Consider the following 16990-nt stretch of genomic DNA (forward strand, 5'->3'; position numbering starts at 1 on the left):
AGTACAGTCCTGTACAGGATTTTAGTAAGACATATTTCCAGGTAAGCACACATAGGACTGCAGATTTACTTTTCTACTATCTTTAGATCATTTAGTCTCATTTCATATTCTGTGGCTGCCAGCTGGACACTAAGCATATGTGCGGGGGATTGAGAGAAAGAGAAAGAAAGAAAGAAAAAGGAAAGGCATGGATGAATACAGCTGTCTGTATTATGAATTCTTGGGATATAATAATCACTTAAATCCAATAAATCATTGGTAGGTCTTGAATGTGTTTCTATAATACCCCTTCTCCTTTCTGGCTGGATCTACACTGCCCTATATCTCAGGATCTGATCCCATATGCTTTGAACTGGATTATATGAGTCTACACTGCCAGATCATCTGGGATAAATAGATAATCCGGGACCAGATCCTGAGATATAGGGTAGTGTGGAACGACCCTCTGTATTTTTCCTACTTCCAACAGACCTTCTCAACCTCTGAGGATGCTTGCCATAGATGCAGGCAAAACGTCAGGAGAAATGCCTCTAGAACATGGCTCTATAGCCCGAAAAAAACTCACAAGAACCTCTGCATTAACTCCTTTTTCCTAATCTATTCTTCCCATTTGAACTTTTAAAATTATTAACATGGATGAAAATTACCTTGGGTCATGGCATGCAGTATCACTGTAGATTCACAACAACCTGCAAAGGCCAGTGTATTGTACAGCCCACCCTCCACATTTGTGGTTTTGACTTGTGGAATTGATTTTAATTTCTAGGTTTTTCAGTGTAACTTCATGGTCAATTTCATCCAGTCAGGTTGGAAGACTCAGGCTGGATCTACGCTGCCCCATATCCCAGGATCTGATCCCAGATTATCTGATTTGAACTGGATTATGCAAGTCCAGTGCTAGATAATCTGGGAGGAGCAGATAATTTGAGATCAAATCCTGGAATATAGGGCAGTGTGGATGCAGCCCTAGAGATTTCTACAGCTTACACACTCTGGGTATCTCTAGGTCAGATGTTCTCAACTTTTTTTTTGACCAGGGCCCACTTGAACAGGGCCCACATGATCAGGTCCCACTTGAATGGGGCCCACTTTAACCAGGGCCCACTTTGACCAGGAACCATTGAACGGGGACCACTTTGACCAGGGACCACTCTCCAACATTTGTACCAAAAGAGGCAGGGTTGGTTAGCTCTGCAGAAAGGAATGGAAATAATATAAATAAAATAAAATACATAAAGAGGAAGGAGGTTCACGGACCGGATTTTCGTTCTCATGGCCCACTGCTGGGCTGCAGCCCACAGATTGAGAACCACTGCTCCAGGTCCCCCAAAGAGATTATATGTTTAGCTTCCAGTGGAAATTGATTACAGTGTCCTGCTGGAAGACTAAACATTTCTAAAGAGGTGTTCTCATAATTTAAAAAAGCAGACAAGAGTTATTTCTCCCACCCTGGACATTCCACAGATATATAACTTTCACTTGTCTAGTTTCCAACAGACCTCACAACCTCTGAGGATACCTGCCATAGATGTGGGTGAAACATCAGGAGAGAATGCTTCTGGAACATGACCATACAGCCCGGAAAACTCACAGCAATCCAGTAATTTCTTTGTTTGCATTTTTTTCAGTTTCAAGGAGTTCTTGTGCCCCTAACTCTTGTGAATGTAGAGGACTGACTGTAATTCACTTGTATTTTTGTGCAGATAACTTAATCACCTTTCCTGGTACATTTAGGTTTTATTTTGTATTTGTTCTCATTGAAATAAAATGATCCATGCACTGAATGATTTCAGATTTCATTTTTTGCATAGTCTGCATTATAACACTGTCTTGCAAGCCTTGACTGTCTGAAAATCACCATTTTCTTTTATCTCATCTATCTTGCCATTTTGTCTATATGTAAACATGGTCTTCAATTGAATCAGTTTTTTAGGTCACACTAGTCAAATGACAGTATAATGGTTGATGCCTAGATTCATGTACCTATTTGGGCATATATGGAGGGAAAGTTTGTAGAGCATAAATATTATTAATGTGCAGCACTATATTATGCAGATAACACTACACTAAATTGGGGGTGGGGTGGGAAGCAATGAATTGTAGTCAAGAATAGTGGCCAAATTTGTTCTATGATCCATTTGGCACTAGCAGCTGAAAAGCTATTCCTCCCCCTTTTATCCCAGATTGTATTTCTTTGTTGTGCAAAACTGTGACTGAATATTAAGCACTTATTTATTTATTGTATCAGAAGCAAACCGAGGGTACAATTGTAATGTATTTCAAGAAACACAGAGTTTTAAAACCTGGCATTCTACTAAATGTCCTTTGACCAGTAGCTGGCCACTTGGAGTGCCTCTGGTTTTGCTGTGAGAAGGTCCTCCATTGTGCATGTGGCAAGGCTCAAACTGCATTGTAATAGGTGGTCTGTGGTTTGCTCTTCTCCACACTTGATGTTGTGGACTCCACTTCATGGCCCCATTTCTTAAGGTTGGCTCTGTATCTCGTGGTGCCAGAGAACAGTCTTTTTGGTGCCTTCAGAGTCACCCAGTCTCCTGTGTGTCCAGGGGGGAGTCCCTCATTCGATATTAGTCATGGCTTGAGGTTCCAGGTTTTAGCTGGCCACTTTTGGACTCTCGCTTGCTGGGGTGTTCCAGCGAGTGTCTCTGTAGATTTTAGAAAACTATTTCTTGATTTAAGGTGTTGGTGTGATGGCTGATATCCGAACAGGGGATGGGCCGGAGATGTCACTACCTTGGCCCTTTCATTGTTGGCTGCTACTTCCCGGCAGATGTCAGGTGGTGCAATACTGGCTAAACAGTATAATTTCTCCAGTGGTATAGGGCATAGAAATCCTGTGATAATGCAACATGTCTCATTAAGAGCCACATCCAGTGTTTTAGTGTGGTGAAATGTGTTCCAGCAGCAGAGTAGCAAAGTCCACGGGCAGATGTGTTTAATGTATCATGTTAAGCACTGACGATGTTAAGTACTGACAGGTAGATTCATATAGTAGGCATTCAAGTTCAGTGGCAAGTGGAGTCTTCCTTCCTCAAGAGAGGCTTTGGAGAATTTGGACCCAGAATGGGTCCAAATTCAGACACAAGTTGACCCACCTGCTAGTTGCTGAAAACCATCCGAACTGCTGAGAATAAAAAATAGCAAAAATATCATTATATCATTATAGCAAATACATCAATGAAATGATTGAGATTTGTTTTAATAACCTCACCCATACCATTAATAGCAGTATTTCTACTGTAATTATGGATTACTGTATTCATTAACATTGAAAAAATAAAAATCTTAAGATGGTGGGAAAAAAACAAAACAAAAGCAGGAGCGGAATGATCTTTAGATAAAATATTGATAAGCTGACTGACATGAATTCTTAGCTAAAATATGTTGTACTCTTTTGGATTCACTTTGGAACTAAAATCTATAACATCAAAAAGAAAAACTAAAAAAGAGGAATGAAGGAAAAAGGGGCAATAGTTAAACAAGAAAATGACAAAACCTAAAAGATTATAGGATCCAGAACACAAAAAAAGGCAAAAAAGTTGATTGGAGAAATAGAAAATAGCAAAAGGTGTCTGGAAAGTTGGATCAGATTTTCTAAATTTCTGCAGTTCACCTCCCTTCTAGAAAGTCAGCCATTCATTGGCCACAGTAGGTCTCTCTTATCTTTGAGCCAACGCAAGGCTAGCAGAAAATTGATTTCCCACTGAAGCAGTGTTAATCTCTGAGCCACAAAGCTGGCTGGGCAAAGGAAAAAAAATCCTACAGGCTTGTTGTAGGGTAGCTTTCCAGGAAGAAGGGAAGTAGCCAAGTTCAGAAAATACCATGTTGGCAGATGCTTGGCTTGACTATGAATGGACATAGTTCAAAGCTAAGATTAAGTTTTCAGCACTAAACAGATGCCAGAAGGTTTACTAGAAAACCTAGTAATCCCACTTAGTGCACCCAGTGGTGAGGGATGCTAGGAATTTCAGTCCTGGAACATCTGTCTCGGGCACTGTGATTCCCAACCTTAGGTGCATCTCACCTCAACATGTGTTTAATGTGTAAGCACATCTCAAAGTATGAGTCATTCAGTTGTGAATACAATTATAGAGTACTCTAAATTTTGCCTAGTAGGGACTGAAATACTTCACATTGAGATTCGTAGATATACATACCTATTTGTGTGTGTCCAAAGAGACTTTGGCTTGAGGCATTCTATGCAATAGCTCCATTCCCACAGTTCATATACCAATTTGGAAACTAAGGACACTTTCCAATGTGATTTCATAGGAGAGATACACACGTTTACATTTTGCCGCACAATCCCTGCAAATGAAGAGGCAACACACATGAATGGGTTAACTAAGGGCAACTTTTATTAAAGTCAACCCCCCCCCCCCCCAAAGAAGCAGGGGGTGGGGGTGGATGGCACCGCAGGAGCTGCGGCAAACAATGGATTGGCCATGGTCATAGCTAAGGAAGTGGGGGTGGGGGAGGATGGAGCCCGGCAAGGCCACAATCAAGGACCCCCACCCCCTCCTGTGAAGACTATGCAGGATGGCACCGCAGAGACCTGTGGCTGTGCAGAGACCCTAGCCATGCAGGATGGCACCGCAGGACCCTTGTGCCATCGGGGGAATGGGCCCGAGAGGAGCCTCCAGGCAGCATACTTACGGACCTTCTCCCAGGACTTCCTTCCTACCAAAATGCCAACCAAAATGGGTGTCTTGGTTGTGTACTGAATTCAATTCCTTTGCTGCTTCTGGGTATGCCTATTTAATGGCCCTTACCTCCCAATTTGCCCTGCTGGAACAGTATAGGGTAGGTAATTGCCCCCCCCCCCTTGAAATTAGGAAGGCGAAAGTTCTTACCTGGCCCCCAAGGGTGACCACCTCAGTTATATTGTTAATGGGCGAAAGGGTCGGGTTGCCGTTTGCTCTGGAACTGATGAGGGCAATTTGCCTGCTGTGGCTCAGCCCAGGCATGTAGCCGGGGGGGGGGGGGCTCGGGGGGCTTCAGCCCCCCCTGAAATTCTCATGGTGGTTCGTGAAAAGGCCTTACTGGTGCATTATTTAAACTGTTATGTTTATTAATATCATGATTTGATCACCATTCTCAATATATCCCATATGTATGGGGGTATTGGGGTAATGATACAAAAGGTTTGCTAGGCTAGACCCTCTTTCACTCAGACTCAGCCCCCCCCCCCCGAAACTCAGCCCCCCCCGAAACCCCCCCTGAAAATTTTTTAGCCCCCCCCCCCCGAAATGAAATCCTGGCTACGGGCCTGGCTCAGCCCTCCCCAAAAGTAGTCCCTGAGGGACTACTTTTGGACCTACCTCTTCCGTGGTGGAGGTAGCAAAAATCTTCCTCCCCCCCAGCTCCATCAGGGTGAGAAAGGCTCTTTTGAAAGCAAAAGAATCACACACATGAAAGCCAAAGGTGTCCCTAAGATTCTGAGCATAGCTAAAGTGTGTCTCACCCAAATGCTTTTGGTAGCTAATTACATTTGAAAACTAAGAGACGATTAAATTCCAGTAGGCTTTAATTGGACGTGTTTCTGGATCAAAACCCTGGTTTCTGCACTGCCATTTCTAATCAAAATCTGCTAGATCAGAATGAAATAGATCCTGTGGTCTGATGTGATCTCAGAAATCACAAATATTAGCTGTTTCCATGAATGCTTCTTCAGAGCCAGGTTTTAGAAGATAAGCAAAAACATCAGGTACCACCTCCGCAGTCTGATCCATTTGCCAAAAACCAATTGGTGCTTTATATATTTTATTAACTTTCCCTCTCGTTTTACACAATACACAATACATCCCTTTGCGTGGCTTCCTTGCCCATAGTTTTAGAGCAGCTACCTTTATGTTAGTTTTTATGAGGATGGAGTTTAGGAAAACCCTTCCTGATTTGTGTCAGCCATTTTGTTTGCCCTTTGCCTCAGGAAAAAGGAGCCACTTGTGTCAGTTAGTTGGCCATGCCCCTTTGCCCGAGGTAGCCATTTTAGATCATAGACCACGAGGGAATCCTTGAAGTAGGACGTGTCTTCAGTTGGTCCCAAAGTTTTAGGCTTGGACAAGCCATTTCAAGTCAATACTATATAACCAGTCAATACTATATAACAAGTTGTACTTCATAAACAGTTGTACTTCATAACCAGTTGTAATTATAATCACTTATATTACTTACAACCAGTTACTTCAGACCAGTTAACAAAGACAACCAGTACTTCAACAAATTAGTTAAACGAGTGGGTATTGAGTGCCTCAGAGGCCCCTAAACCAGAAACCGAAAGCAGGGAAAATTGTCATCTATTCTCAGAAACATCCATGTCTGGTAGCTTCAGAATCATTAAATTACCTTTTAAGTTTAAATAGCAACTGTGTTGTGGGGAAATCAAGCTAGTGCCTGGATGGAGGTAGACCCAAGATCTGTTAATAAATCATGACCTCAAAGCAACAGTGTGGACATTAATTCTGTGGGGTTCCTTGTTCCAAAAGAAGGCAACCCAGCATTCCCAAAGCTGACAGAGAGTTAAGACATGTTAATGCCAAAGAGACCTTAAAAGCAGCTTGGGTATGACAGCACAACATCTTTCTAAGGGCAGGATTTAGGTTATCAGGACAACAGAGGCTGGCATTGATTGGTGAGTCATCATATAGGTATACAATTGAGTCAATGGCTCAAGGACTAGCTGAAATTGTGGACTTCATGGTGCATAGCAAGTTTTCAGATGTATTTCATTCTAGCACATCCTTGCATCCCTTCTCTCCATTTTAGTATGAAAGTAATCATTACAGCTGTGACACATTTACTGGACTCATTGGTGCTTCTGTCTTAATATACGTGCAATGCCAACTGGAAAATTGTGCTCTTCTCTAACTGTCAGAAGAAGCTTGGTTATGTTCAATGGGAATGACTGCTTCAAGGATCGGTTTTGATTTTGAGCTTTAAAAATCCTTTGAATCGCAGAACCATATGAAAACGCTTCTTTGAACTTGTACAAGGAACAAAAGCTTTAAGGGGATGTTGAATTATGTGCATAAAAATTGAATCCTTTGACCCACAAGAACTAGCGATAGCACCTTGGAGCATATTTTAATGGCCAGCGTTTTTCCACATCTTGATGCGTGGGTGTGACAGCGTGGATGTCCTACTTGGGAAAGTGGTTAGCATGTTAATGAATGCTGTGCCTTTGGGGATCTGTAAGTATCTTAACTCAAAACTAACACATACATATCTTTTTTACAGAAAGAAAAAGTCTTGACGCACTGCTGCTATAGGATTCATATCTGTTACCAGAAAGGAGACAGGGTTTGGCATTTGTTGTTCTAGCTATTAGCATCCTATTAAAATAGTAAAGAAGGTGGCAATTAGTAACAGTACCTTATTCAATGGCCTAGGAATTCTTGTCTGCTTAATAAATGTCTGGTGTAACCCTTATTTAATTACATTGTTGGTGATTACCAGTCATTAGACTTCAGTGGAGTGACCTATTAAGGCTACACTCATTAACCCTAATACTAGTCACAAGTCTGAGTGGCTTTGAAATGCCCTCTGCAAAGTTAAATCTTTGTAGTACAGCAATTAATTTTAACCTTCCTGTTTTGCTACATATGTTGTGTCACTACTCTGGACCTAAGGGTTCGGGTGTTCATAAATATGCAAAAAGCAATGGAGACAGGTAAAACCCAATGGAGAGAAGAGATAAAGCCTTAGGGTGTTGAAAAAATGGTTTTATTTTTCCAATCATCATCAAAACATGGAATGTTTCAACAGCACATATACAGACATTGAAATTATACAGAGAAGATTAGCATGGACCTCTGTGCAAAAATGACTTGCAAATTCATGAGTATTGTGCAATCCATTAAAATGGTTCAAAAGTCATTGCAAAACAGGGGGGGGGGGGTGGTGGTGGTGGTGTACTAGCATTTCAGTTCTAAAGTGTTTCTAAACTATAGTTAGTGAAAAATTGTTACTATAACGAGAGTAAAAAAATTGTTAATGTTTCATTATAGTAATTGCTCATAATTACTATAATTGGGGAAATTTCAGGGGCTCCCTTTCTCCCTCATTTTTACAGCTATTGTGGTGAAACTCACTACAATGGTATAATACATTTACCACTCTTAGTCCACCAAATTTCAGAAAGTTTCACTTATCCATGGACTTTTGGGAAGTTTTTATAAACAAAATTTTTTAAAAATATTAAAGGGTATATGTTCCTAGCTTGGAAGTATTATTTCCTGTTTAATTGTGTAGTCCTTACTTTGAAAGTAGTGGTTCTACACTGGGAACTTTATTTTTGCACCAAAATCTTTGTTAAAAGGGTGGGTGCTAAATTGCTGCACTGGAGACTCCAGCAAAATGTGCTGTAACACGATGTCCCTCATGCAAAGACAAAGTTTTTGCAGTTTAATAAACTTTTGCCACATTGTTCTGAACCAATTAGGAAATGGCATTTATAACCCAGGAACAAAAACCATAATTTATTGGAACTCTAGTTTGCTACAGTGGGGCAAATCTTTCTCATGCTGAGCAGTGCACGGCATTCTGGGAAATGTAGTTTAGGGCAGGGCCTTTTGTATTCTCTGGCACAGGGCTCCTCCCTTTCCAAACTACATTTCCCAGAGTTCTGTGCTGTTCCCAGAAAACACTTCTTCCTCTGTTTCCTTCTCATTAATTTACAGAGAAAAGGCAAGGCAGGCACTGAGACAGCCTTTTTGGCTTTACTTTTTGAGTGTTACTTCCTTGCACTGAATATGTAACTGACTTTGGAAGCTAAACAAAAAGAAAAACGATTTCTTAGTTTTTGCATGTATGCGTCGGATATTGCATTGTAAGTACTAATATTATGAAACTGATCTGACTTATGACACTTTCCATTTTTTTGCACATGCCTACTGCACACATTACAGAACAGGGATGGACAAGTGTGGGGACCTAGGGGGCTGCATTTGCCCCTCTCAGGAAATTATAATGCAAAAATAAAATAACATCTTGGAGCCCCAGAGTTCTCTTTTTTCTTTTCTATTTCCTATTGCAGAAAAGGCCTCTAGGGACTAAAATGGGACCAAAAATGGCAAAGCAAGCCCATGTTGTCCATGAGGCATTTTGGGGCCCTTCTTATGGTTGTCTTCTGTTGGATATGAACTTGTCCATTAATAAGAAATTACTGAAGTGGCAGTCAAAACATCTGCAGGGTAATAGTCCTTTGGTCTGATCCAGCTGATCTTATCATCTGAAATTCTTCTTTCTTATAAAGTAGCTTCTAATACAATCTGTAATACGACCAAGAAAAATGTTTAATACTTCTCACCCTTTGAAACGACTGTTATTTTGGATTCATTGTCTTTCATTCTGAATTTTCATGGGTCATTCTTACACATCTGAATCAAGTGGTGAAATGAATGTTTAATATTCTCACTGTTGCAGTAGGGAGCAATTTCAAGTTGAATTGCAGTATTTAAGATCGGCATTCAAAATTTGGCAAGGCTTTGGAAACATATAGACAGCTCTGAGAATAACTTCCAACTCGTGCACTTGCAAGCACCAAGTTCTGATGTACTTAATATTTCCTTCTCTAGACAAGGAAATGACTGCCAATGCTTGGCAACCAAAGAATTATAGTTCAGAGATGCTGTTTGACTACAGAATATGTACTGATATTTCAGGATTATGTATGAGTGCCTGTGGATTAGTTTCCATTCTTGGATATTGTCAGGCTCAAACAAGAGTTTGGAAAGTTGTCTTTAAACGTAAGTCCTTATAGCTACACTTTCAAGCCCAAAGAAACAGTGGGATGCCATTACAGCTGAGAATCTTAGAAAAGTATTCTTTACTCTCATGTTTCTCTGAGGTATCTACAAAGTGGTTTTGAGTTCACTTCTAACTTGCATTCTACAAATGGTTAGCCCACTTTTCTGCCAACTATCTTGTTTTCACCAACACACAATGGAACATGTACCAACTCTTGAATTCTGTGATTAAACTGATTTTACTGTGTGCCACCCTGTGATCCTTTTAGAGACGACAAGATGCATTTTGATAAATATAAACCAGGTAGTTATTTGCAACTAGTTGTTTCCAGGTACTAGCTGAAAAAGGAAGACCTACATTACTAGGCTGCTGGCATGATAGGTCAGAAGATAGAAACATGGCAATCCTAGTTGGCTTACACACTGGGGCACTCCTATGTGGGACATCCCTATGTTTACTCTGAATTTGCCACTTTTTATGACTTGTTGATGAAAGCCATCCAGTTGCCATCTGAGAGAGACTATTGGCCTTTGACATACCCGCTTGCCCAGAAATTCAAATTCCAGAAAAAGATATTCTACCTAAACATTAGGAAGAACTTCCTGATGGTAAGAGATGTTAGACTAGTGGTTTTCAACCTTTTTTGACCAGGGACCACTTGACCAGAAACCAGTTTGACCAGAAACCACTTGACCAGGAATCGCTGTGTCCAAGGACCACTTGACCAGGGACCACTTTGACTAGGGACCACTCTTCAACAAAAAGGGTTATGAATCAGTTTTTGGTCAACTTTAGATCTGACTTGGTTATTTGGGGTGCTGATTCAGAAAATTGTATTGGATAGAGCACATCAGCTCTAGTTTTTGATACTGAACATATGCCATTCAATAGTCACCATCTGCTCGCCCACGGAAAACCGTATTTAATAATCTAGAGCTGATGTGGTAGTGGTAATCTTTCATGGGCAGTCAGCCTCTCCCAACATCCCCATTGCCTCGGCACTATAAGAGGGTTTCGAGAGACCAGTCGCTCTTGTTGCCACATGGTTTTGAGGCAATGGTGTAGTAATGCTGAGGCCATGGACCATATTTTCATTCTTGCAGACCACTGGTGGTCCATGGACCACAAGTTGGGAACCACTGTGTTCGACAGTGGAATATGCAGGGTGTGATGGAGTCTCCTTCTTTGGAAGTTTTAAAGTAGAGGCTGAATAGTCATCTGTTGGGGGAGGGGGTGCTTCCATTGTATTTTTCTGCATAGCAGAGGGTTGGACTGGATGGTCCTTGTGGTCTCTATGAAGCTATCTTATCATTCTTGATCTTGAGCATCCAACATGTTATTATTTCAGTTTTGGTACCTTTGTGGCTCTCAACCTTTTGTTCCTCAGATTTTGGGGCTTCCACATTTAGAAGCCCAGCCAACATGGTAAGTGGTCTGAAGTCCAACATATCTGAAGAGGCAAAACCTGAGAATTTCACTATTACCTGTGGTTAGATTTGATCTTCATATATTTTGGCAATCCAGGGATGAGAAACATGTTGACAGCTCACTGTTGGACCCTAGATGCTATCAAGCCTGGATGACTAGGCAAGTTGCCAGGTGTTGATGGGATTTGAGTCCAATAACATCTGGATTTTCACTGTCCTCCTTCTGGTCTAATTCCTTTGAAAGCTGTTTGAATATGGTTTCCATCTTTTGCCAAGCAGCTGGGGATTTCACTTGCTGTAATAAATATGATGGATGTCACTTATAAAGGCATTTTGGAAATGAGTAGACAACATCTCTCTGCTTTATGGAAAAAGGTGTATAATTACAACATCATTATGAAGCTAGATGGCAGAGTACATAGAGTACACTAGTAAATTCTCTCATTATTCCAAAATGCTTGCAATAAGAATGGCAGTCTTGAAGATTCTTGTCAAAGGTCCCAGGACCTTTCAGATCACTTCTGTGCCAACCTGCAATAAAGGTAGGAACTGATGAAGAACTTCAATGCAATGTATTGATTCTCAAAATATTTTACCAGTTCGCTTCCTGCTCCAAGAATTTCTTGAAACCTTAGCTGTTACTGAAGATTATTTGCAGTGTAAGACCTATTCTGTGCACAATTCATTTTTTTTTTGCACAGTAGTGGTAGTGGTAGTAGTAATAAAAGTAGTATTAAATTGGACTAGAGATGCTGCTTCTGTGCAGAGATGTTGCTTCCTAACCAGAAAATGGAGCCCCAGTGGTGCAGTGGGTTAAACCCTTGTGCTGGCAGGACTGAAGATGATAGGTCACAGGTTCAAATCCAGGGAGAGCATGGATGAGCTCCCTCTGCCAGCTCCAGCTCCCCATGCGGGGACATGAGAGAAGCCTCCTACAAGGATGGTAAAACATCAAAACACCCTGGCATCCCCGGGACAACGTCCGTGCAGACGGCCAATTCTCTCACACCAGAAGTGACTCCTGACAACAAGAAAAAAACATGCAGGGAGGCTAATTTAATTTACGACACCATAAAACCTTCCAGCAGTGTACGTAAGAATGAGAAAGTACTCTATCAAGGACACAGTGTCACAAGTGGACAGTGACGCAACAGCTCCCCCGGTGGCTGGAATCGAGCATACCATCATTAAGCCAAAAAGTTGGAATGTTAAATTGCCTCTGTGTCAGTCTATATATGTTGTATGTCTATGGCATTGAATTTTTGTCATGTATATACACATTGTAATCCACGCTGAGTCCTCTGCGGGGTGAGAAGGGCAGAATATAAATACTGTAAATAATAAATAATAAATAAATAAAATTATGTAACTGCATGCTCTCTCTTGATTTTATCCATTTTTAAACTTATTTATTTATGTGTGATTTTAAACAAATGTCTTATTAATGTAACATTTTTAATGAATCGTTTACAATGGATTCTATTTATGACTATGGTTGGTATTTGAATGAAGGCCTGTTGTGAAGCTGCCCTGAGTTCATTCCCGAGGTGAGAAGGAGAAGGTACAAATATGCAAAATTAATTAATTAATTAATTAACAATGCTTTTGACATGAAAAAAATAAATAAATGTGCCTTCAAGATGTTTCTGACTTATACAGTAGCAACCCTAAGTCAGGGTTTACAAGAAAGGTAAGTGGCTACAGGTGCGTCTACTCTGTAGAATGGATGCAGTTGGAGACCGCTGGAATCATGGGAGTTGTAGTTTAGCATGGCCATTAGCTTTCTTTGCCAGGATGCCATAGCAATGAGTCAAGGCAGCTAAAGTATTGTCAAATTTCACAAATTCTACAGTGTAGATTGGGCATGAGCAAACTTGGGCCCTCCAGGTGTTTTGGACTACAACCCCCACAATTCCTAACAGCCTACCGGCTGTTAGGAATTGTGGGAGTTGCAGTCCAAAACACCTGGAGGGCCCAAGTTTGCCCATGCCTGGTCTACATTGACCATATGATGTAATATCATGCATTTGAACCATACAATGCAGCCTTAGATGTATTCATGTGAGTGTTATATATACTACCCAGCTCTGTTTTCTATAGGCTGTTAGGAATTGTGGGAGTTGCAGTCCAAAACACCTGGAGGGCCCAAGTTTGCCCATGCTTGGTGTAGATGCGCTCAAGAGATAGGAATGAGGCTGGGTTCTGCTTCCTGCTCTGTCTCTCCTTTGCCGCCTTCGCTGGAGTTTCCCTCTCCTTGCCTACGTCACGTCACCTTCTTGCCTACGTCACCCTTTCAGCCTCCCGCCTGAATCTAAATCTGAACCGCAGGCGGGTGTCTTTTTGCGCCTCCGCCCTCTCCTCTCGTTCGTGCCTTTGTGGCTGTGATGTGATGCCTCTCTGGGTTCGCGAGAGAGAGGGCTCATTGAGAGGGAGAAGGAGGGGCAGGAATGATCCGGGCTGCCTTCCCGCTCAGGAGAAAAGCAACTGCAGTTGCGGGCGGCGCCCTCCAGATGGCGCTTTATCACCAAGAGCGGCGACAGGCGGCCGAGGAAGGGACTTTTGGGGAAGCCCCGCGGGACCAGAAAACCAGCCGGGGAGGGGTCTTTGCAGGATAAACTCTGTCTGCAGAGGAGCCTCAGTATCCGCCCCAGGCCCCCAAACGCCGTGGGTGCTCGAGTCCCATTCGAAAAGGAGGTCCTTTTTTTAAACAGCAAAAGATTTGTCTTTTGGATATTCTGGGCGGGAATGTCATCTCAAGCCATGGATAGTGGGATCCGGAGTTGTAGAATCCGTGGATAATGAGTGCTCCTCTTAGACTGGATCTACACTGCCAAGCCGTGCAGTTTGAACTGCATTCTATGGCCTACACTGACCATATCATGCAATATGCAGTTTGAACTGCATTCTGTGGATCCACTGACTATATCATGTACCATCATACATTTGAACTGCATTCTATGGGTCCACTGACTATATCATGTACAAGGCATGTAGCTGGGGGAGGGGGGGCTTTGGGGGCTTCAGCCACCCCCCAAAATTCTCGTGGTGGTCTGCGAAAAGGCCTTACGGGTACATTATTTAAACTGTTATGTTTATTCATATCATGATCTGATCACCATGCTCAATATATCCCATATACATGGGGGTATTGGGGTAACGATATAAAAGGTTTGCTAGGGTAGACCCTCTTTCACTCAGACTCAGCCCCCCTCTTCCCGAATCAAACTCAGCCCCCCGCCGAATCAAAATCCTGGCTATGGGCCTGTCATGTACCATCATGCATTTGAACTGCATTCTGTGGGTCTACACTGACCATATCTATATAAATAAACATGTAATGTTCGTTTGTGGGATTAACAGAACTCAAAAACCACTGGACGAATTGGCACCAAATTTGGACACAATACACCTAACAACCCAATGTATGTCCTTTACTAAAAAAAATGGTTTTGTCATTTGGGAGTTATAGTTGCTGGGATTTATAGTTCACCTACAATCAAAGAGCATTCTGAACCCCACCAATGATGGAATTGAACCAAACGTGGCACACAGAACTCCCATGACCAACAAAAAATACTGAAAGGGTTTGGTGGACAGTGTCCTTTGGTTTTGGAGTTGTAGTTCACCTACATCCCGAGATCACTGTGGACTCAAACAATGATGGATCTGGACCAAACTCTACACGAATACTCAATATGTCCAAATGTGAACACTGGTAGAGTTTGGGGAAAATAGAAACTTGACATTCAGGAGTTGTAGTTGTTGGGATTTATAGTTTACCTACAATCACAGAGCTGTTAGGAATTGTGGGGGTTGGAGTTCAAAACACCTGAAGGGCCAGAGTTTGCCCATACCTGGTCTCCATTGACCATATAATGTAATATCATGCATTTGACCTGCATTTTATGGGCCAGCACTGACCATACAATGCAGTTCAAACTGCATTATTTGCCACTGCAGATACACCCTTAGATGTATTCATTTGAGTGTTATATATACTACATAACTCTGTTTTCTTTGTATGATTTTCATTTTCTTATTTTGTCACATTTGTATGCAAAGTTCCCAGCCATGCCGTGGTGCTCAGTCTATGTATTTATTCACAAGTTTTTATTTATTGTTTGTTTACTTCTATTTTCATCCTGCCTTTCTCTAGAAAGTGGGTGACCATAGATATGACACAGAGGAAGGAAATTAAAACCCTGCCCTATGTTTTATGTATGTATTCATATGGTCCTTTGTTTTACCTCTCTATTTGGTACTTCATCTTCAGCCGGGAGGAGAGGTGAGCGACAAATTAAAATTATTATTATGTTTATCTATATCCTGCTTTTTAATCTCCATAAGGAGACTCAAAGTGGCTAACATTAATAGCATTGCAATACAATTTAAAATATACAAATATTAAAACAGTATTAATTAAGCAGAGGCTAGATGGCCATCTGTCCGTGATACTTTTAATGTGATTTTCCTGCTTCTTGGCAGGGGATTCGACTGGGTGGCCAATGAGGTCTCTGATTCTATTATTTTAGCCGTGTATAAAATGATCAAGGGCCTGGAGAACAAGCCCTATGAGGAGCGGCTTAAAGCCTTCTCTTCAGCAGAAGAGAAGGCTGAGAGGAGGCATGATGAAGCCATGTATAAATATGTGAGGGGATGTCATAGGGAGGAGGGAGCAAGCTTCCTTTCTGCTGCCCTGCAGACTAGGACACAGAACAGTGGCTTCAAACTACAGGAAAGGAGATTCCACCTGAACATGAGGCAGAACTTCCTGTGAGAGCTGTTGCAGAACTCTCCACCCTGGAGTGTGGTGGAGGCTCCTTCTTTTAAACAGAATCTGGATGGCCATCTGTCAGGGGTGTTTTGAATGCGATTTTCCTGCTTCTTGGCAGGAGGTTGGACAGGATGGCCCATGAGGTCTCTTCCAACTCTATGATTCTATGATCAAGTTCTATTAACGATTTTGAGCCAGAAAGGAATGGAAAAAAATAACTTCACATATGGGGAATATTTAATTAGGTCTTATGTTGCAGGGTCACCATCTTGCCAATGACCAGAGGTTGTTTGTGTTACTGGGAGAGCATCTAGCAATAATTATTTCAAACTCCATGTCAATCTTTCAAGTGATAAAAGGGTTTAGTTCAGGATAAATTTGTGGTTGCAGAGAGTGTGTGTGTGATTTCAAATTGGTCCATGTTCTGAAACTCCTTGGACATCTGAACACCTTGGGTATCTAAGCACTAGGATGGTGGTGCAATGGGTTAAATCAGTGATTCTCAACCTGGGGTCCCCAGATGTTTTTGGCCTTCAATTCCCAGAAATCCTAACACCTGATTAACTGGCTGGGATTTCTGGGAGTTCTAGGCCAAAAACATCTGGGGACCCCAGGTTGAGAACCACTGGGTTAAATCCTTGTTCTGACAGGACTGCTGACTGAAAGTTTGACAGTTCAAATGCGGGGAGTGGGATTTGCTCTTGTCTGTCAGCTACAGCTCCTCATGTGGGGACATGAGAGGAGCCCCCCACAGGATGGTAAAACTTCCAGGCAACGTCCTTGCAGACGGCCAATTCTCTCACACCAGAAGCGACTTGCAGTTTCTCAAGTCGCTCCTGAGATGAAAAAAAAATCTAAACATTACACAGCCACCTCCCAAATCCCATGGCTATCTTCCATTCCAACACTAGGGGGTGACAACATGGGGGGGGGGGGAGGAGAGAAGAGGGAATCTGCGCAGTAGTGCCTTTGAGGGGGGGAGGGGAGCTGAGGAGGCCCCCAAGAGGGCGGGGCCTGGAGGCCA

General features: G+C 42.0%; 1 non-coding gene across 1 annotated transcript; it reads left to right on the plus strand.

Moving 5' to 3' along the window:
• Nucleotides 1-7770: 7770 nt before the first annotated feature.
• LOC132777396 (U6 spliceosomal RNA) lies at nt 7771-7874 on the plus strand. The gene has a single exon (XR_009631679.2). It is a non-coding gene; the product is annotated as a U6 spliceosomal RNA (small nuclear RNA).
• Nucleotides 7875-16990: the final 9116 nt, after the last annotated feature.

Source organism: Anolis sagrei, chromosome 5 (assembly GCF_037176765.1).
Source record: "Anolis sagrei isolate rAnoSag1 chromosome 5, rAnoSag1.mat, whole genome shotgun sequence".
In the NCBI taxonomy this organism is placed as follows: domain Eukaryota; kingdom Metazoa; phylum Chordata; class Lepidosauria; order Squamata; family Dactyloidae; genus Anolis; species Anolis sagrei.